Source organism: Paralichthys olivaceus, chromosome 22 (genome assembly GCF_024713975.1).
Source record: "Paralichthys olivaceus isolate ysfri-2021 chromosome 22, ASM2471397v2, whole genome shotgun sequence".
NCBI classification, from domain to species: Eukaryota; Metazoa; Chordata; class Actinopteri; order Pleuronectiformes; family Paralichthyidae; genus Paralichthys; species Paralichthys olivaceus.
This window is the reverse complement of record NC_091114.1, coordinates 6,932,875-6,954,332: the sequence shown is the minus strand read 5'-3', so window position 1 is coordinate 6,954,332 and position 21,458 is coordinate 6,932,875. Positions and strand designations below refer to the sequence as shown.

The following is a 21,458-nucleotide window of genomic DNA, read 5'->3' as shown; positions in this document are numbered from 1 at the left end:
CTTCCTTGCTCCGTTTGACCTACAAACACACATTGTGTCCACTATGCTTTAATGGAGACTGTACAACAGAACTGTATTGTTGGTGTGTGTGTGTGGAATAGCAAAGTGAATAATCTATTGGACACATGCAGAGAAATTTTAATCTCACTCTGATATTCATCCTACAGAGCACACCTACACAAGGCGGCTTTTGACCATGTACACACACACAACCACTGCATGGCCAAGGGCAGGTTGTGTGTGCGCATGTGTGACTGGTGTGTCAATATGAGGCAGATCGAACTGGCTCAGCCATCACTGATCTTACAGCATGGTGGTTAGAGCTTCCAACCTTTGAACTCAAGGTCAAAGGTCAACCCCCCTAAAGGGCCACAGCTGGTCACACTGTAAAGGAGTAAACCTGCTCTGTGTTTGTTTGTGTATGTGTGGTATGTCGATGGGAAAGAGAGAATGTGGATATACTTTGAGTGAGGACGCAGAACAGGCGAGTGTCTGTTGCAAGGGTCAAAAATATTTTTCATGACACATTGAATAAAGTGTCAAGATTTGACAGAATTGTTTGACCTTGATCGATATCAGGACGGTAGCAAGAGGAGTAAGGGGGAGGGTTTTTAAACAGTGAAAGAGAGAGGCCTTGAGAGGGGGAGGAAAGGAGGGAGCATGGCAAGCCGTATGAAAATGACAAAATTAGAGAAAATGGTAATTAAATAAACGTTTAAACTGTATTTGTATATGAATCGAGTGACAGATAAAGAGACCATGTAAGGGAGAACCTGAGGGAAATAATGACAGGTGGAGCGAGAGATAGAAAAATGCTGAAAGTGTTTGTCTTCTGTATGTAAAGGTTAACCAGTGGGAGTGTCTCCCTTTGACATTAACCAGCACAGAGAGAGGGGTAGAGCAACAGAGACTCTGCTCAGAGGTAAAGAGCAGGGGAGATGAAGAGTTAGAGAGGGACGGAAGACAGAGAGAAAGCCTTGGGCCAGACAAAAGATGAAAAAAGAGAGGAAAGAACAAGATAGCATAAAAGGGCTAAGGAGAGAGTGAAAGCAGAGCAGGGCCAGAGAAGAACCCGCAGGTGTGTGTGCTAAAGAGAAGTATGGACACAGGCTAAACACAGATACACATGATATGATATAAACAACACACTTGTGTGTCGACTTGTAGCACATGAACACCTGTGTATCGTTTTAAATGCGCGTTGCTACTTCTCTGCATGCTGTACATACTTAACCTAGTGCAAAGTCAAATCTGATTAACACATTCACTTTTTGGCAAAACACATGTGTTGGAGCCTGCATGGCGTGAGTAAAATAGCCATGATTGGGCTGCTCCAGTCCTTAGTCACTAGTGATTCACTGGGTCTCTTCATGTTAGGGCAACAGGCTTCACACCTGCACGCACACATAAAGGCCTTCTACAGGAGCGGTGGTGAATGATTGTCTTTTCTTCTTTATTGTCTTTCAATGTAGATTCACTTTCTGCCTGTCTCTCTTTGTGCCATGAACGATTGTCTGCTGTGCTTGCTGTTATGTGTTTAAAGGCAGTCACTCAGGACAGATTAAATCCTTAAGTGATCTTTTAACAGTATCACTAGCCGTGGGGTTTGTGTGTGTGTGTTTATTATGATCTGCATGATCAGCATGTGCAGATTAAGGCGCTAGTCATGAGATGGGACTCTTGTTTTTGAAGAACTTAATTTCCTTGGAATGCTGTCACACCACATCCTGAATATGTGTGTTAAATGAGGATGTGGGTAGATAAGGACACACACATAATATATATATATATGAGGGCACTGTTTGACTGTCAAAGTCAGGTGGTTACTTGCCTTAATCACTCACTTTTGCCCAGTTTACAGATCGCAGTGGATCATTTTCAGCTGGTTGGTTAAAACTTTTCAGACTAAGGTTTTTTCATTATATATCTCCTCTAATCCTTCAAACTTAAACAGTTAATAAAACTTGTCTGTTTATGTAAATCCTATCATGTTGACACGTTGGTATTTGAAAAACTACTCCAATATATCAATCATCAAGCTACTCAAATTCAACATTAAAGATCAAACTGGGTGGAGGACGTACTATTTCTAAGTGCATGTGTGAGAAAGGCAGTAAGACTAGCAGAGCTACAAAAAGTGAGGAGGAGTGTCAGGTCGTCTGTGGTCGGGGCTGTTTGGCTCGGTGAACTTCTGCCATATGGCTTTAGCAAAAGGTCATGGTAAAAACCAAGTCTGGCTCAAAAACCATCACACCCACCTCCAACTCCCACACACGGAGGAATGGATGAAGTGACAGACAAAACAGACAGTCTTCCTCTCTCTTAGGAGACAAGTAGGAAAATGACAAGCACATAAAGAGGAGTGTGACAGACAGACTAACCCAACAAGAGTCACAACACAGACACACACCCTGAGAATGTCTGAAAACCCTGCAGCAGTGAGCGCACGAACAGAAAAAAAGACGACGAGAGAGAGGAGAAGACAAGAATGAGCAGTTGATAATAAATCGTCTAGACAGCAGCTAATGAAAACAGCCCGACAGTGGCTGCTTCCAAAATTGAGACCTGTGAACATGGTGTGTGTGTGAGTTGTTTGAATAAATGTGTACATGAGTGCTTGATAAATTAAACCCATTAACACTTGCCATATGCTGATTTTACCTTCACTGTCTTTTCTCTCTCTCTCTCTCTCTCTCTCTGTCTCCGTCACACACGCACAAACAAACCACAGCTTCCTAGCAGTGTGCGTCCCTCACAGCTGAGTTTAGAGCCACAGCAGTCGACGCCAGCACAGTCTTGTGACGTCAATCCAAAATAAAACACAGCTTTTTCATCCAACTCGGAGTCATCCATTACATCCCTAAAAACAGCATCTAACATAACCAAGTGCAGAGCACAAACTCCTGAACTTTGTTACAGCAAACTTTACTTTATGGATGTTCCAGATTTTTGTTTATCATTATATTACAAAACTGTTGTTTGACTGCCTACAGAGGGAGTCTAAAAACTCACATCTGGCTGAAAAGATAAAAAACACCAGCTTTAACAGACTGAAAATGCGGCATCACGACTTTGTAACAACCAGAATGTCACATTCAACTGGAGAAGAGACCTGAAGTGACACTGGCTGTGCTGATCGCCGATCATAAGTAATAAGTAACACTGTTGTCAGAAAAACAAAAGTCTCTGAGAACATCAGATCGTTTATAATGACACACTCCTGACAGCCAAGAACAACATTAGAATGAGGAGGAGGAGCAGGCAGTTAACATGTCTAAACTCGCTTCACACATGCAAACACACATACGCTGTTTGAGAAATGTGGCCCTGGGGCGTCCCAACAATATAAACACTTAGAAAAAGAAGAAAAGAAAGTCATCTCTTTGTTGAAGGTGGTAAGTGGCAGGACCCTGATAATGAGTCATAACAACAGTATTTTACCTGTGAAAGAACTCACTGAGTTGTTGTTTTTTTTGTGACTGTGTTAAATGCTTTAGGCATTATCCTTAGATGCACTCGAAAGCCTCTTACACACATGCACAACAAACCTGAACATTACCTTTATAGGAACTGTATGTGTGAGAGCAAATCAGGTAAACCGCTGAGCAGACTTTACCCTCCCTAAGTACAAAGTCAGATTAATGTCTGGGCTGATGTGTAAATAGCACAGGTTGTTGTCTAGAGATTTCTCAGAGACCATGTGTTGGCATGTTGATGGCGTTTCTATTCTGCCTCCTGCAGGGTCTACCCAGTTCCCATCCCTCTCCTGAACCAGTGGACTATTTCCAGAGAGTGAGAACATGTCAAACATGGAAAATAACCACTTGTGTGCTACACGTGTGCGAGGGCAATTCCAGGCCATTGTGTGAAGTTCATATGTGGAAACAGTGTTACACTCTCACTGGGGCCGATTGTCCTGTGTAACAGATACAGAGCTGGAGAGTGGTCAGACAAGTCCTGCCAAGCCCACATACCTGTGCAGAGGTTCAATTGCACAATGCCATTTACTGTCACATGCCAAAAAGAGTGACTCAGGGCCGGCCTTCAAAATTAAACTGCTGTGTGTGTGTGTGTTTGCTCCAAACCACAATCATTTCATACTTAGATATTAAAAGGCTGAAATGGACATTTCTATTTTGCAACCAGCCACACTGGTTGAGTTTAACAATGAGGAGTTGTTTAAAAATAAAAGTGATCCGAGGCTCAGCAAAAGAAAGATCAGTAGAGTGTGTTCATATTGCTGACTGTGTGTGTAGGTGTGTACAAGTGGATGTGTGCGACTTGAGCTACGTCTTCTGCATCTGCCCACAAAGACTTCTTTATCCGACTGTGACACACGTGATCCCCACATGGTGGCTCGTACCATTTTCACAGGACCACACACACACAGCATGTGTATCGGGGTGTGTATGTGTGTATCTGTTTTTGGGTGTTTAAAGGAGAAGGGAGGCAGCTGGCTCCCCTCCAGACATTGTGACCCCACACTTCCTGAATTGTGTATGTGCCACAACAGAAGAACCCTAACACCACAGACTGGTCAGATACTACAGACAAAGGGTGTGTGTGAGCATATATATGTGTGTATGTCTGTGTGTGTGTGTTAATGTGTGGTGGTGGTGGTGAGCCACTCCCAGTCCCGGACACACTTCAGTGTGTAATATCTATCAAAGTGGAAATGCCATCACAAAGAAACCAAGTCAAGCGGGAAAACAGAAAGCAGAAGAGAATGAAATGTGTTGAAGCTCTGCATAAATCTATTTCATGGTGTGGATGAGAAACATATCACATCCTCTGTCTCATCTTAAACAGATAAAAAAAAAAGATCATGTTATTCTTAGCCACATTAGAAAAACATTTCTACATGTTTCTACATGTTAAATAACATTGGACATCTTAGTGGAAACAAATCCTTTTAAAACACTCTGAACTCCTTTAGCTTGGCTGATTGTAAAATCAGTGATATAGGATTGAATTTCATTTTGCTGTTGCACTTAACATGTATCAGCTAAACGCCTGAAGGAAAAATTCAAAATTCAAAAGTGTGGAAAAATGGTTGTGAGTGGTAGAATCTTTTGATGGCCAATGACCTGCTCTCCTGAGTCTTGACATCAACACAAGAGTTGCTGATGTCAGCAGGGAGTACTCGTGTGTGTCATGATGAAAATGTTCCTCCACAGTTGAGACATTTTATACCAGCATGAGAAATGGATAGCTGATATGGGTACTGTCATGTAAAAGATTAATAATAATTGAAAAAAAATCAAAGCTTGTAATAAATATTGTAAAGGTGACTCTAGTGATGTGCATGTCTGTATGAGTGTGTGTTTATTAGATACAGTATGAATATAATATTCAAAGGGAGAGACTTGAGTTATGCCAGGGATGGAATTCAACCACTTGCACATCTGTCAGCATCGCCATGGTAATACACTGTCAATCATGCTGTAATTATTGTTTTAATCCTACTCCATATAAATTCCAGTGCAGTATTATGAACACACACACACACACACACACACACACACACACACACACACACACACACACACACACACACACACACACACACACACACACACAGTTGCAAAGCTGCATTTGATCCCTCTGCATCTTGTACTGTCTTTGTTTGAGGCATGTGGCCCGTCTCTGTCCTTGTGTTTTAAGTGTGTTCATGTGTGCATAACCATGTGTTGAAGACATGCCTGTGTGTGTGTGTGTGTGTGTTTGTGCAATTGTCTGTCCTTGACCAGCTGCACTGGGCAGAGGAAATGAGGTGGAACTCTATCTGGTCCACACCTGTCTGTCGTCTCTCTGGAGGGTGGAGCCTGGAGCCTGGCGCCTCAAACACACACACACACACATGCACACACAGCTTCATGTGCAAAAAAGTGCACTGTTCACATTCTGCATGAGCGGATAGATTATGCATGCTGCAGCCAGCTCAGGAGCTTGGATCTATTAAAGTATGCACAGAGACAGTTTTATGTTTGGGTGCGCTTCATGAGGAAGAGGGAAGCAGCAGAGAGAAAACAGAGATGTGTAGTGTTTGTTTGTGCTGTATGATGGGGTGAAAGAGAGGGAGAGAAATTAAAAAGCCTGACACACATTAAGTAAAGAGAAAAAGAGGATGACGGCAAAAGGCGAAGCAGGCGGAAGGGAGGGATAAGGTGGAGGGAGAGCAAATGAAGAGATCTGGGATGACAGTCTATGCCACAAAAGGATGCGGGCGCACACACACACACACAGAGATAGAGAGAGACAGAGAAAGAGAGAGAGAGAGAGAGAGAGAGAGAGAGAGAGAGAGAGAGAGAGAGAGAGAGAGAGAGAGAGAGAGAGAGAGAGCACTGTTACGAGAGGGTGAGGGGGGGTTACTCAGGGACGCCAGAACCCAGTGACATGACACAGATGCACTGTGCAACTGTGCAATGAGCAGAGGGGGCAGAGGGGTAATGGAGGAGAGGAGGAGGGTATGGAAGGAGAGAAGAAGAAGAGGAGGTGGAGGATGGGTGTGTGAGAGCTTGCTGCCTCTGCTCTGTTTCCACACCATTATGGAAAGACTGATGGTAGGCACAGTGTGGAGAAGATTCCATGTTAAAGGAGCAACGTGTAACATCAATGCATCATTGTAAAAAAAAAAAAGTATCAGTTACTGAAAACCTGGTTAAAAGGCTGAATAGGTTTAATTCAAAGATACAAAATCAAATCACTCCTGTTCTTTTCTCTGATCAATATAATATTATAAGAGAGATCCCCAGGAAAGGTTAATCTACCGGCTGCTTAATCCCAGTTTTAAACAGAAGCACGAATGATAATTTCAGCATCTGCACAGCTTAAAAAGTCATCTGCAAGTCTGATCATGTCCACAGACTGTACACCGCTCACATGAAGACCATGTCCATACATGTAGACCATATGTAGACAATTTAGTATGAACACTACCACGTGTCATGCTAACTGTGAGTGCTGTATCTTGGACCTGAAGGAGTCCAGAATATGGGCATTTAACAGTCATGAGCTTAATATGTGTCACCAGGTCAGATTTCGCAGGAAATTTATTGAGTTGCTTTACAGCAGAGGACAGAAGGAGGGCGCTGCACAGGTAGATATTAACTTTATCTCTCAATAGCAGTAGGGAAAGGAGTCACAGGGAAACATGCCTCTAACGTGGTTATTTTCTTCTGTAAAGCTTCAGAAAATCACTGGGGAAGAACAGACGGCAGAATAAACAACATTCATCATCATGTTTGAGACAGGAAGCAACAGTGTGGATAGGAAATGCAGTCGTAATGGTAGTAATAGAAATTCAGTGAAATAAGCTGCCAATCATCAATTACCGTCACTGGTATAGTACATAGTATTTGTACTGACAGTGATGTTTAAAAATGCTACATGCAACCATTTAATGTGAATTAGATTCAGACGCACGTATAGAAAATGATATATGCCACTGAATAACACACACACCCACTCAAAGGATCTCAATTCCAAATTGCATGCACAGGATCTTAAAGCAGACAAACGCCCCCCCCCCCCCTCCACATACGCTTGTATTTCTGTTCTCCACAGAGTGTCAAACATTACCATACATATATGCATGCAGGCAGGCTATCAGTGTGCCAACATATAACAGCACAGCCTTCCATCCATCCGTCTATCCCTTCACACCCCCCTCCCATTCATCTCATCCCCTGCCTCCCTCCATCTCTCTTTTCACACCTGCCAGGCCTACAGCAAGGTCACACACCTCAATTACCCTGTGCGCTCACACAGACGCACACACGCATACATACACGCACATGCACAAAGAGCGAGAGAGGGAGTGTGATGGGGAGGGAAGATAAGAAAGGAGGGGGCGAGAGCAGATTTCACGCTACCCTGAGCACTGGCTAGCATGCACCAGTGTTTGACATTTTATTTATGATGTGCAATGTTCAGTACCTGCCCTCTCCTTTCTTTTTTATCTCCCTCTTTGTGTCTCTGCTTCAAACAACCACATCAGCATTACTATGCTTTATCAGCCAACCACATGGAAAGTAACTAAAGAGGTGTGATATATATGGACATATATAAAAAACTGTACTAGCAGATTTGTTGGGATTTCAATATTCACAGAATGTTTTTTAATTTTTCTAAAATCACAACTAGAACCTGCAGCATTGTAATGTGAGGAGTCGCTGAGAGACTTCACCAGCTTAACATCACTAATCGTCTGGATACCATGCTGCAACATCGACACTAATGTGCCTTACAAATAACACACCATGAATCCCAACGCGCCTAATAGCCATATTAATGCACTCGCAGTGAATGTGATCCTCCTATTAGAGCTTTTTGTGTCTGCGGGAGGACTGCTGTTCACCCACTCAGCCACCGGAGGCAGCCAGCTGTGTTTACACTGTGGGATAATACAGCCGCCATATGGCAACATATACAGGTGAGGCTCCAGGAAACTGCAAACACACTGCACAAACACCACACACTGCACACTCAGCCCTGTGTTTTTCAGATCCAGTCTGTTTGGGAACCTTGAATAAAAGACCCGGACGACTGGAGTTGGTCTGAATCTGATCTGAGATCTAATTTCTTAGTGAATATTTAGTAGCACTGGGTGACGAGAGGGTGGAGGGCTTCAGATTGGGCTGCAACACTGTTTAGCAAGCCAACACTGCTCCAATATATTATCTACACATGTCAGCCGCTAGCCATTAGCTGATAAGTGTTTTTAATATCTTAACTGCCTTTTATCAAAGGCTACCCAACTCACAAAGTTACTTTAACCCGTTCTTTAATGCCTCAAGAATATACTTAGCGTCAGTTTTTCCTTTTTGCAGATGTTCTCTATTTCTGCTGAATGAATGTGAAGGGAAGAAGAATAAATACGCAGTGTCGGCCATCTGAAAGAGAGGGGATCAAGTACACCCACCGTGATGCTTGTAATTCAACACGTAAGTGATAGAAGTCCTGTGGGAGAGAGTCAGCCTGTCTCATGACCTCCATCACCCTGCCCCACCCACCACACACACTATACAATATTGTGTCAGCACAGTACAGTAAAGTAAAGGCAGCTTCCAGACCTCCAACACTGGCCAAACAAAGGGAACAGAAAAAATTGAATACAACACTGATCCCTCACACATACTTTCTTACTCTTCTGATCTTTGCAAACAAAGCTATCACAGAGTGTGTGAGAAAGGTGTATTTATTATTTGTTTTGATTGACACGGATCTCAAATTTAAGGTTAGGAGATGAAGAAGTGATCAGAATGAGGGAGAGGAGGATGAAAGAACAGGAAAAGGGAAAGACAGAAAGGAGAGAAGTCTGTGAACGGATATGGAGAGACACTGGTGTGAGGGAAGGAGAGGGAGGGTGCAGACAGACCATGGAGGGCTCGACTCTTTGAGACAGATCATGTTACCGGTCTGGGGCAAACACACACACACACACACTTACACATTTACACACTCAGACCCATAAAGGTCACAGTGCACTCGCTGCCCTCCAGACACACTCATGCAGAGACACAGATATCCTCGTAAACACTCAAAGAAAGACTGCTTTTATTTCTCAGTGTCTTGTTGTTCACAAACATGAATAGACTGTTCATTTAAACGAATGCACGACCAGCACAGTTGCACTTAAAATATGTGAAAATCCAATCAAAAGAGAGTAGAAAAATGTGCTGGTCACTAATTTGCAAATGTCAAAGCTTTCTTACCAAAAATGAGTCCTGCAGTGTGGCTCAGCTGTTACTTGTGACTCACGTATTGAGGAGAAGTGGAGCGAGAGACACGGTGGGACACACATGCGCACACAAAAGCACCGTTATCACAGACGTTACACAAGTGAGAGAGGTCGGGGTTGAGTGTGGAACTGGGTTAAAGAGACTGTCGACAGAGAAAGCAAGAGCAGGTTAAAGAGAGGAAAAAAGGTGGCTGAAAGGAAAGAGTGGAAGAGGAAGATGGGAGAATAGACATCTAACCAAATAATCTACTAAGCCCAATTTCCTTGTCACTCTGATCAGTTAATTACAGCAGTCAGAGCCTCCAGACATACACATCTTCATCTTTCTTCTCATCCTCTCTTATTAGCCCTCCATCTGCTCAGAAACATAATCGGTTTAATGCATTACTGTAAGTCTATCAGCTGGATCGATTAAGGTCACTGTGGGGTCATTCGCATGTCATGGCGGAAGTGTGTGCATGTCTTTTACATTTGTCATTAATGAACAGCCACAGATGTGCACTATCGGGTGTACGAACCAGATAACTGGAGCCAGATGTAGAGTTGAACTTGTGGGTGTCGCTTATCATGTCGTTTATCATACTCACATGATTCAAGAGCTGTTTGTGTGTGTTTGTTATGTCAAGGTGATTCAGTCTGCAGAGAATAGTTTTACTTCAGGAAGTCAAGTTACTTGTAAGAACAACCTGCACAATATCACAATGTTGTTCTGATATTAAGTCACAATAAAAGAAGTGGAACAACTAATAAAACTCCAATAAGTCATTACTATGAATGAAGCTACTGATTTTAGTGAGAATCGGCACCTCCTGCTGTATTAACTCACACCAGTCCCATTTTAGGGGCCGTCTCCACTGGAGGACACGGTCTAACACAAAGGAGGCAGCCCTCAGGGGCTAAATGCACATACTATCACACACATTCCCCAAGCTCTAATGCAGACACATGTCAAGAAACAAGCTCACATTGGCGCGCACACACACAGACAATGAGAAGGTGACAGGGCCACATTTCTTAATGAGAAAGACCAACATAAACAAATATAGAGAAATCAAACGTGAGAACATAAGAGCAACAATGTTCCAGGAGACTGCACATTTGTTGTTTGTAATTACAGAGTGAACTAAAGACAGGGCATGAGCAAACTGTGTTTTTGTGAATCTGTCTTTGTGCACTTTAGATGCTGCTTTTACCCGATGCAACAGTAGGATGAGCTTCAGTCAAGATATCACTAACATTACAAGCAGCTAATAATGAATACAAACTGGACAACAGGGGAAAACACATCCCTGTATCTCAGGGATATTCATGCATCATTAACAGGGAAATAAAGACGTGCTTAGAAGAGAAATAGGAACACACACAGACTGTCGAGGAAAAGTCGCCCACAGGTTTTCAATGATGAAGAAGACACGTGCACACTGTCTACAGATTATCAATTATAAAACTTAACACTCTTTCTAGTATTTAACACTCTAAACATTTCTCTTTCTTCTCCACATTTCCTCTGCTTTCATCATGAGCTATAAGGAACGCCGTGTCCTTCAGCACAGAGCTAGCACACTTTAACAATCTACAGATCTTCACACACATTAGGCAAGAGACGCTATAAACACACACACACAGTTCAACAGTTGACCTTTGCCAAACTGAGATAAAATCAGCCTTGCACTAAGGACTCTTGCATGCATGCATGCAGACACACACACACACACACACACACACACACACCTGTGTCAGTCAGTCACAATCCGACTGGCACAGAGGTTAGTCACACGATCTCTGTGTGGTTAAGTGTGTGTGTGTGTGTGTGTGTGTGTGTGTGTGTGTGTGTGTGTGTGTAATAGATTTGGCTTCTATCATCCTGCCAATCCCCTGTCTCCTCCAGGTAGTAGTGACACAGCCTTTTCCTGACTGAGACAACTGGGAGCCATTACCTTAAATCAACAAAATCCATTCTTTCCCAATCACATGAAGAAACCATTTGCACACTCAGCACACTACCTCTGCCAGTGTGTGTGTGTGTATTCAAAATGTCTCAGCATGACTATTTTTCCCATTCTCCAAGACATTTCTCCATCTCCACTTCTTTTTGTTTTCTCTCTTAATACCTCTTCTTTCTGTTGTGCGTCTGCAGCTCAGATCCAAGCCAACCTGAAGAAATAAGGAAGTCAGGCTGGAGCATGTTGATCTGACCCTCCACCACACTGTTGAGTCTCTGTCTTTCATCATGTCTCCATCTCTATCTTTGTTCTTACTCTCTGCAAATCATATACAGCCACTTCTAGTTTCTATGGTGGAAATTAGCTCCAAGGCCAAAGCTAATCTCACTGAGCCCTTTTACTGTGCATAATAGAATTAACCACCTAAGCCTTATCCCTCTGTGCCTTAACAAACTGTGCTTTTGACTATAAAACTAGTGTGTAGTCATAGATAAAGTATCAGACGAGACTATTAAGCCACTGAATAAAATGCAGCTACTCTATTTATGTATGTGTCTGAATACGTGCTGTGCCATTAGCAATAGAGCCAGGATCCTAAAGGAATTAGCACAAATTCTGGCAAATACGCTCTGAATAGCTGACTGTTGTGCAACAATACAGATAGAACTTGTACCAAAGAATATGCACTGCTGAATAAACCACACTGCACCTTGGAAATGCTGTGGAGACAACACAAAGCCAAATGGTACCTTCCACTACATAGACACAGTTGAGTTATGCTTGTATTTTTCCAAACTAAAAACTCATTATATGGAAAATATTTCTGACTATAAACGTATAATTCGATCTTACTCTCTGATGCTGTGCTGCGCAGCGAGGAGGATGTCGGGTTCGTATATTTGATAGAAAATTACAACGACACACTTTCCAGAGATGAAAAAACACAAAACTATTCAGAAAAATGTTATGCCAAAATTAAGAAGTATCTGAAATGTTTATCACTTCAGTTTCTTTGAGCAAAAAAGCAAGGAGTAAGTATTGAGACCAAAAATGCACCGTTTTTAACAAAACATAGCACCAATCACTTCCTGTGTAATTTGTCCCATCTCACACCTACACTACAGAGGTTCAGATCTAAGGGTTTCATGAACTGGCTTCAGATTGAATGAATTCAACATTCAATCAATCAGAGTAACTAACAGACATTTATTTTCATGAAAGTGTCTCCAATTATTACTTTGACATGAGTTGTTATTAGCTCAGCTCCAGCCCCTCTCACCACAGACACAACCCAGCCATGGCGCCAGTCAGCCAGCCAGCTCCCCCTCACCTCCACCCCTGAACCTCTTCTCCTGCCTGTCTGCTCCTCTCTTTCTCCTCCCCCTTTCCCTACTGTTCTTAAATACAAGGCAGCACACCCCTCCCCCTCGTCTTCTCTCTCTCTCTCTCCTCTTTCCGTCTCCCTTTTTCTTCTCCAGGCAGCACACTCAATCACCCTACCCCTCCTCCTCCCCCTTGCCATCTCAGCCTCCATTCCAATGAATGCACAATCTCCCCCCTTCAGGCGTGGGGGGACTGCCCTAGGGCTGGGGAGGGGTAGAGAGGAGAGCAGCACACATGCACATACAAATTCAATCACAAAATCACCCCCCTCTCTCTCCCCACCTCCTGTGTGTGTTTGTGTGCACATCTGCAGAGGAACACTGGGCTCGCTGGGTGACAGACGGGGTAGGAAGTTTTTGGGTGGCGTCCTAATGGCTCTTAATGCAGGAAATGGCTTGTTGCTACACAGACAGCTCCTGAATCAACTGTCATCACAGGCCTCATCCCCATATTTTATCTGTATCAGCAAAACTCATACATTCACTCACAGTTGGGCTGGGTCACCCCTCCCCCAATTAATGACTATGCAAAACTGTGGCCTGCAGAGACAAAAAACCCAGCTAGAATGGAAAGTAATGGAATCTGTCTTGTGCATTATAGATGCTGTGATACTATATCATTTGTATGTAACATTTTGTTCCCTCTCTGTTTACAGTATATCACACAATAATCAGCTCTCTAAAATGGGATGACACACACAATTAGACAATTATGAAAAGAAAGCTGCGGAGATGAGAAAAAGAGCAACTTTAGGGATTTTTTTAAACATATATTTATAGAAATATATGTCAAATTTCTCTCATAATCAGTTATATTCTACCACAATATTTGTTGCTTTATTGCTAAAGCCATTTAAGAATAAATCTTCAACCACAACTTATTCTAATTAATCAAATATAACAAAACTCTCCAAAAATAATCCATCTAGAGATAATCATTCGTGCCACACAATAAAGTAATATATAATGCCCTATCATAGACTCCTGTAATACAGCATCTTCTATATTCAGAATGGGAACTAGCAGCACAGTATAAAAAGATTAGCACAGCACAAGAACTGGCTGGGTCCTGTGTACAGTATTTCCTAATAGGGCATGGCTATGTCAGAGAGCGAGCCTGCAGCTATGATGTATTCCAGTCCACAGCAGGCGACCCCAGCTGAACTGTGCCTGGCACACCACTATTGGATAATCGCAGCTGGACAGGAAGTGGTGGAGGAATAAAAAAAGAAAGAAAAGACGGAAGAAATGTCAGAGAGTAGAAGACGCTCTACTTCCGCTGGTAATGAACTAATGAAAAGAGAGAAAGGGAGAAATTCCCCAGGGGTAACAGGAAGGGTGGGGGCGGCAAACAGAAGAGTAACAGTGATTTTGCCTTGTGTGTGGAAGTGTGTTTGCGCATGTGCAGGCCGGGTGCTCACGTGTGTGTGTGTGTGTGTGTGTGTGTGTGTGTGTGTGTGTGTGTGTGTGTGTGTGTGTGTGTGCGTGTGCGTCTGTGTGTGTGTGTGTGTGGAGGAGTGCTGTTGGGATCGGTTTACAGTAGTATGCGTGAGATGGCTTTCTAGTGAGCCTTTTATTCTAGGAATGTTTGTGTTGGTTTGAAAACTGGGGGGGGGCTTAATTAGGACATGCACAGGCACACGCGCACACAAACACACATAGGCACGCACAAAGACACCGACACACGCATGTGCAGACTCACATACTGACACCAATATTAGCTCCAGGCAGACGCTGGGACAAGTGTTGTATTTCTCACACACTCGCTCAGGGAGGAGCATGTGTACACACACACACACACACACACACACACACACACACACACACACACACACACACACACACACACACACACACACACACACACACACACACACAATCACACAAAATGCTGGATCCTATTAGCTCTTTACATGTGAGTAACACACACGCACGTGCATGCACACACAACACACACACACACACACACAGGGTCTGACCGCAGACCAGACTACTGACAAGAACAAGCCCTCAGACCACTACTGGACACTAAAACTCACACTTTGTTTGTGTGTTTAAATAGTACAATGTGTAAGATGCCAATAGGAGCCGGCATCTGTGTGACTATGTGTGTGCGCACAAGTGCAGAGGAGCTAGGTATTCACTGATTAATGCTTCGGAAACAAAGTCACAAGACCCATGTTCAATACAATCACCTGCTTATTTCACGATTGCAGACATAAAAACAGATCTGAGCAGAAAAAAAGCAGATGAGGAGAAAAGAAAGACAGCAACCTTTTGTGCAAAGTGGCATTTAAGTGAAGGTGGAAAATACAGAAAAGACATTGAGGGAAAGAGATGAAGGATTGACATGGATAAGACAACAAGAAAGAAAAAAATATAGAGAACTAGAAATGAACTACTTTTGTGTTTTGTTTTCTGCACCGGGGAACCAGCTGGCTGTGGAGTCATCGAGGGCATTTAAATCGCACTGCTCTGACATGAACAACCTCAACAATTTCCTTGACATGGTTTCGTTTGGTTTCTCAGTAACATGACAATTAGTTTAGATTCAGAATATTTGCTTTCATGTAAAGCACTAGAAGTCACTGCGGATAATACATATGGTTTCTGAAATAGCTTTCAATCTCTCCACCTTCAGTTCACAATCATCCAGAAATCTTTGTCCTAAAAGTGGCTCCTGCAGTCTGGTGCTCGTCTATTTTGGGGCATCCCTCACATGCAAAAGTTTAGGAAGCCCTGTGACATAAACATTCAAGACTGTCCACAAAGACACACACATTCACACACAGCCCCAGCTGGAGCACACAAGCTCCCTTTGTGCTGCATTCCTCACGCCTTTTAGCCTTAGCTTCAGCCTTTAGCTTAGCTCCTCTCCATCTGCACACATACACACAGCAACTTTCTCCTGCTTTTGTCTGCAGAGCGGTAGCGGTGAAACAGCTGAAAGATTGTGGATAGGAAGCTCGTCTTACCGTGGCCAGGCTCAGGCTGAGCACACAGCGAGACACAGGGTCGGCGCGGTGGAGTAAAATCCAAAAGAGGGTTGTTGGTTAAAGAGTCAGCCAGCTCAGCAGATTCCCACCACCTTTCCTTTCCTTTCCTGCTGCCTTGCCTTCCTGCCTGCTCTCCCAGCTTTGTGTGTGCCTTGTATTTTCCCTTTAAATTGCACGGGCTGCCTCCCCCCACCTCCTCAGCACACACGCGCACCGAGCCAACACACAAAACACACACTGCCCCTGAATATGACACTGTTGTCAAAAGCATGCAGCACTGTTGTTGTTGTTATTTTTATATGGGTTTTTTTCTTATTCTGCAGCCTGAAATGAAAAAAAAAGAAAAAAAGGGACCAAAATAGAAATCCTCTTTGTCTGTCTTCCTCTTCTCTCCCTCTCTAGAAAAATAAAAGTGACTCTCGTTTTAGATCCTCTTCTTCTGTCTGTTCCTCTTCCTCACTCTCTCTATCTCTATATTCTGTCTCGCTTTTTTCCCACTCAGTAGTCAAACAAAGAAAGGAAAGGAACAGAGTGAGCGCACACACGCACACAAACACACACAGACATACACAACACACATTTGCTTCTGCTTTCTCTCTTTCTCTCTCAACACACACACATACACTCATGCACAGGCTCAGAGCCCAACCCCCCAGCCTGCCTCCCTCTGATTTTTTTTTCACTCCCTGCCTTTCTCTAAACAGCACCTCCCCCCTTTCCACAGCTCCCCCACCCCTCCCTCAGCCTGATCTGGCCTCGTTCTCATTCGTCTACCACTCCTCCCTCTCTCCTCCCTCCCTCTCTCCATCCTTCGCCTCCCTCCCTCTGTGTGTCAAACAGATGGGATTGGAGAGCAGAAGGAGCCTCTGTGTTCGCTCTCTACCTCGATATCTCTTCTTCATTAGTGTGATGTAAGCCTGATGGAAAAATGCTTGGACCTAGAGTGCACGCACACACGCTAATGATTAAAAAAAATCGATAAGAGATACAGATAACCTTCGATCAGGGTTACAAGACTACAGTGTGCGTCGTCGTGCAGATGTGAATTTATTACAGCAACATCTTCACATTAACAGATGTGTGAAGTCGGTGATGAGGGTTTTGAGTAAAAAGCAGCTAACATGTGGCAAGGCAAGAACAATGGCTCCCACACAAATCTGGTGCAACTTGACCACTGGAAGAGTTACTAACTTTTTGCCTTCATTTACTGACTTCTGACAACATAATGGATTTACTATATCTAATTTCTGTTGCAAATTCAATCAGTTAGATTAGATTAGATGGCTGCTTTACTGCTTTTCCCTCTTTCTAAACTAAGTTATGTGTTTTTTTAACCTTAAAAGATCATTACACTGCAAGAAGTCACCTGATCAGAAACCAAGCTGAAAAGTCAAGATTATCTGAGCCAACTTGTAGACCAGAAAATAAAAAAAGTGATGGAGTTGTATCCCTTCCTCCTGTAATATTTGTTTGTTTTGAAGAGGAAATTACTTTTGTGGAAAAAGAGTTTTGAGATCAATATTTTTTGAATATTAAAGATTGCATGTAGAGGGCAATTTGGTGTAAAATGGGTTTGGTGATTGGCTCTTTCAATTCAATGCAGCCTCAAACAGGGCTAATAAGCAGTAGAAAGCAGCCTGGAGACCAGTCACTGTTACACTGGTTAATTTTCATATCAGGAGAAGCTGTCTCGGCTCACTGTGATACCAATGTTGCAAAGAACAAAATTGTTTCTCATTGTTTCCCTTGACAGTAAAAACCCCAACAAACAATAATTTACATAATTTATAGTTGATCATTTACACACAAGATCCAGAACTTTGACGCATGTTATAGCATTGCGCTGGAAACAGGGTGAAAATTGGCATGTCCACTAGGGTGTTGTGTTTCCATCAGTGTCGATTGAAGCTCGAGATGATAAATACCCGTGACTACTGCAGACTCATTTGACCCGGGAATAAATGCCAATTGTACCCTGTGCCAGTGAAGACAAGAGCCAGATGTTGGGGGCATGTGAGTTTACTGTATGTCTAGTGTGAAAGGGTATTTAGTGTCAAACTTAAAAAACGATTGATCAAGCAACTAAATATCATCAAAAATAATGTTTAGAAAGTCTAATATGTTTCAAAACAATTAATCTTTTGTCCAGTACATATTTAACTTCTGTGTAGATTATTGAATATGTCAGTATTAACTGTGAGCACAGTAACTTTGTTTGAGTTCTACAGAGCTTACAGGCTGGGACAGTGGAACAAGTAATGCCCACTTGTTGGCATGTTTCTCTCACACACACGCACACGCACGCACACATGCACATGGCATGCCCTCTTGAGTGTCAGCCACGTGCAGGAAGATGGAATTCCAGAGAGGAGAGAAAAAGTACAGTCGGAAAGCCAGGAAGGAGAAAGAGAGGGAGGGTAAGGGGTGACGGTATGGAAAATACAGCATAGAGCCGCTGCACTCTCTGACCAGGGCATAGGCTGGAGGAAATATAGGCACTACTACTGCACTCAGTGACTCCTATAGACTACCCCCCCCTCCGTCTACCTATACAGAAGCCAGGGCACCAGGAGACATGGCTCGCGACTGCATGACCAGAACAGAAAGGTAACAGAGAAACACTGGAGGTAACACTGAAGACTTTCCAGAAAATCAGCAGATGAGTATGTGCCAGTTGCTCAATGTGTCTGCCAGCTGAAAGAGCCTAATTTCATTTCAGCTTCTGGTGCATGCACAGAGCTTAGATACAGATGTTGCATTCAACATGTGTGTCTGTGTGTGCATTTCATTAAGCTGTTTGAAGTGTGAGGAGAACAGCTGCAATAGAAACTTACACATTCCAGCTAATAACCACCTCTAATTAGTTTTATCTATGTATGTAGTCCATGATAAAAGATACTGTCAACATAATCATCGTTGTTGGCTTTTTGTCAATATTTTGTGAAGCAAAATACTAAAAATAGCCATTCAAGTTTGTAAGTGTATTTATTGACTCCAAACTTCTACCGAGATACATGTTTAAACATTGCTCTGTATAAAGATGCAGGCAAATGCTTTCTAGCTTTATGTCTCACATAGAAGCCATTTGTTGTGCAGTTGCATTTGCAGACTAGTGCATCAAACAAACACTGAGTGGTCAATCAGGGAAGTATATCCACTATCACTGGAGTGTGGCCAGCACCAACAAGGAACTGAAACAATAAACCAACACTGAATGTTTACATTACTACTATGACTCAATTTTATCTAGTCCCACCAACACCGACTGCATGTGAACAGCCAGAAGACTTTAGACTTGAAAGTACTAAAGTACTATCCAGGATTTAGCTGATACAATTTTATAATCTAGGACACAGAAGCAGAAGCACCTTCTCCCTAACTTCACACCGAAAGGTCAACGCCAAGATTCAAGCCTAGAAAAATGTTTCCTCACTGAGTCACCACTGGGCAACAAACGTTTTGCTCCAGGTGAGGCGTGAACTCACCACTCGAGCATATACACCCCACAAGAGTTTTTGCATGTTTCATTTCTAATCTACTGCTCTGGGTGAACTGTAATTGCACTGTAATTACAATTACAAGCACACACACACAGAGGGACTAATAATATACTGCAAGTAAAATCACAACTTGGTCTCTATTTAAACCATGGGTGAGGAACCTCCTGCCTGTGGTCTGTATATGATCCACAAGATAATCCATATATATGAAAAAACTCAAAAGTACTATTTTCTTCGACCATGCTCCATAAAGGGGCCCTTCTGACGGAGCTGTTGCGTGTCATTGCTGACAACCATGATGGAGAGTCAAGAACAGAAGATGCAGAATGTAGAGCTTTCCAAGATAAAGACAAATGTATTATCTTATGCAGCATTTTAAGCAGGAGAGCAGCTAAAAAATAACAGTAAAAGTATTAAACGATGGAAAGAGGGGACTGAGTCTGTCACAATCCACATGAGGATATGGGGCCACTAAATGCTGTGGACGGTGTGGGATTTAACATTGAATACAATATCATGTACTAAATGGTACAAGTTCACAGACTGGTTCTTATTCCGATATTTCGATAAAAAATTTAAAATGAGGAAAGATCACAATTCCGAAATTCTGGACAATTGCGTTCACGTATGCACCTCTTCCGGAGAAAGTGTGGAGAATCTCCGGAGTTCACTGTCTGAAAGCAGCTTATGTGTACTCTCGCTTCACCCCAAAACTATCCCTGAGGCCAATGCTTTAAATAAGTCTTATTAGTCATAAATTGTTTGGTTAAATAGGGGTAAGAAGCAAACAAAGGGAAGTAAAACAAAGTGAGTCAATAAGTGAGAGCAAGGAGCGGTAGAGGAAACCTCCCAGGGAGGAGGAGAGAAGGCCAGTCAATATGGTGGGACATTACATAATTCTCTCACTGTATTGATTTATTGCCTTGCTGATTTGGCCTCTAGCCAGCATGCAATAGCATTTGTAATATTTGAGTTGGAGCGCAGACAGAGAAGGAGGGAAAGAGAGACTTAGATGAGGGCAGATAGATGTGACAGATAGAGGAGACAGTGAAAAAGAGAGAAAAAGAGGTTGAAACGCAGAGAGGGTGAATAATAGCTGGGAATTTTGGGATGCAGCCAAAGTGACAGATAAAGAGAGAAGAGAGAGAGAAAGCAGCAATGGATAAAGAAAAGAGAGCGAGGGAAACAAAGCATTAAAGAGAGCGTTTAATTGTGCGAGCAGGGCAGAGAAGATAGTGACAGATCGAGGGAACGCAGGAGACAAAGAATGTGTGTCAGTGAGTGCACTGCAGGTTATACTAGTTGCTGTAATCTGTGCTGTTATGTAAGAGCCAGAGGCACTGGGCAGAACAGCCCAACACAACAGATCTGCAGGAAAGACTGGGTTTACTGCAAACACAGTGCAAACTCTTCAAACACGACAGTAGGAACAGAAAGTGCCTGTGGCAGCATCGATATCAACTAAAGCAGCATTCACAGGCTGCTCTGAGAGTAACATCCACACTCGCTGGCTAAATCTAATAATATATATCTTTTCTCAGGTTTGGCTCTCCATCATCCACACACTCAAAAACTGGAGGGTGCAGCTTCAACCAAAAAGTGCTTGTGGGACGGTCAAACTAACAACTGAAACCATGTGGATGGCATAACTGAGGTGGTGGTGTACTACACTTTGAACGCTGTCAAATATAGAAAGTGTGCAACGCTCTGCCCATTTGATCTCCTCACCATTCTTGCCTCTCTCTTTGACAGCAGGCTGTCCACCCTGTCTGTGTGTGACATTCTGCCCTCAGTGTGTTGGGACAACATGTCGTATGAAGGGACCTTTAGTGAGGAGACAACACAACCACTGATTATGGGCGTTTTCACAGCCCAAAGGACAAACCAAGGATCAT

General features: G+C 43.0%; 1 protein-coding gene across 5 annotated transcripts in view; it reads right to left on the bottom strand.

The window, feature by feature from the left end:
* The window catches only part of kdm6ba (lysine (K)-specific demethylase 6B, a), a 93,141-nt gene that overhangs the window by 33,704 nt on the left and 37,979 nt on the right, over nt 1-21,458 (bottom strand). Inside the window, exon 1 of one of the 5 annotated variants that reach the window (XM_069519225.1) lies at nt 16,043-16,695. The exons of 3 other annotated variants lie outside the window; for them this stretch is intronic. The gene's annotated coding sequence lies outside the window, so the exon portion shown is untranslated. Of the gene's footprint in view, nt 1-9,716; nt 9,785-16,042; nt 16,696-21,458 lie in introns of those variants that run through there. One more of the 5 variants, XM_069519227.1, reaches the window with a different exon arrangement.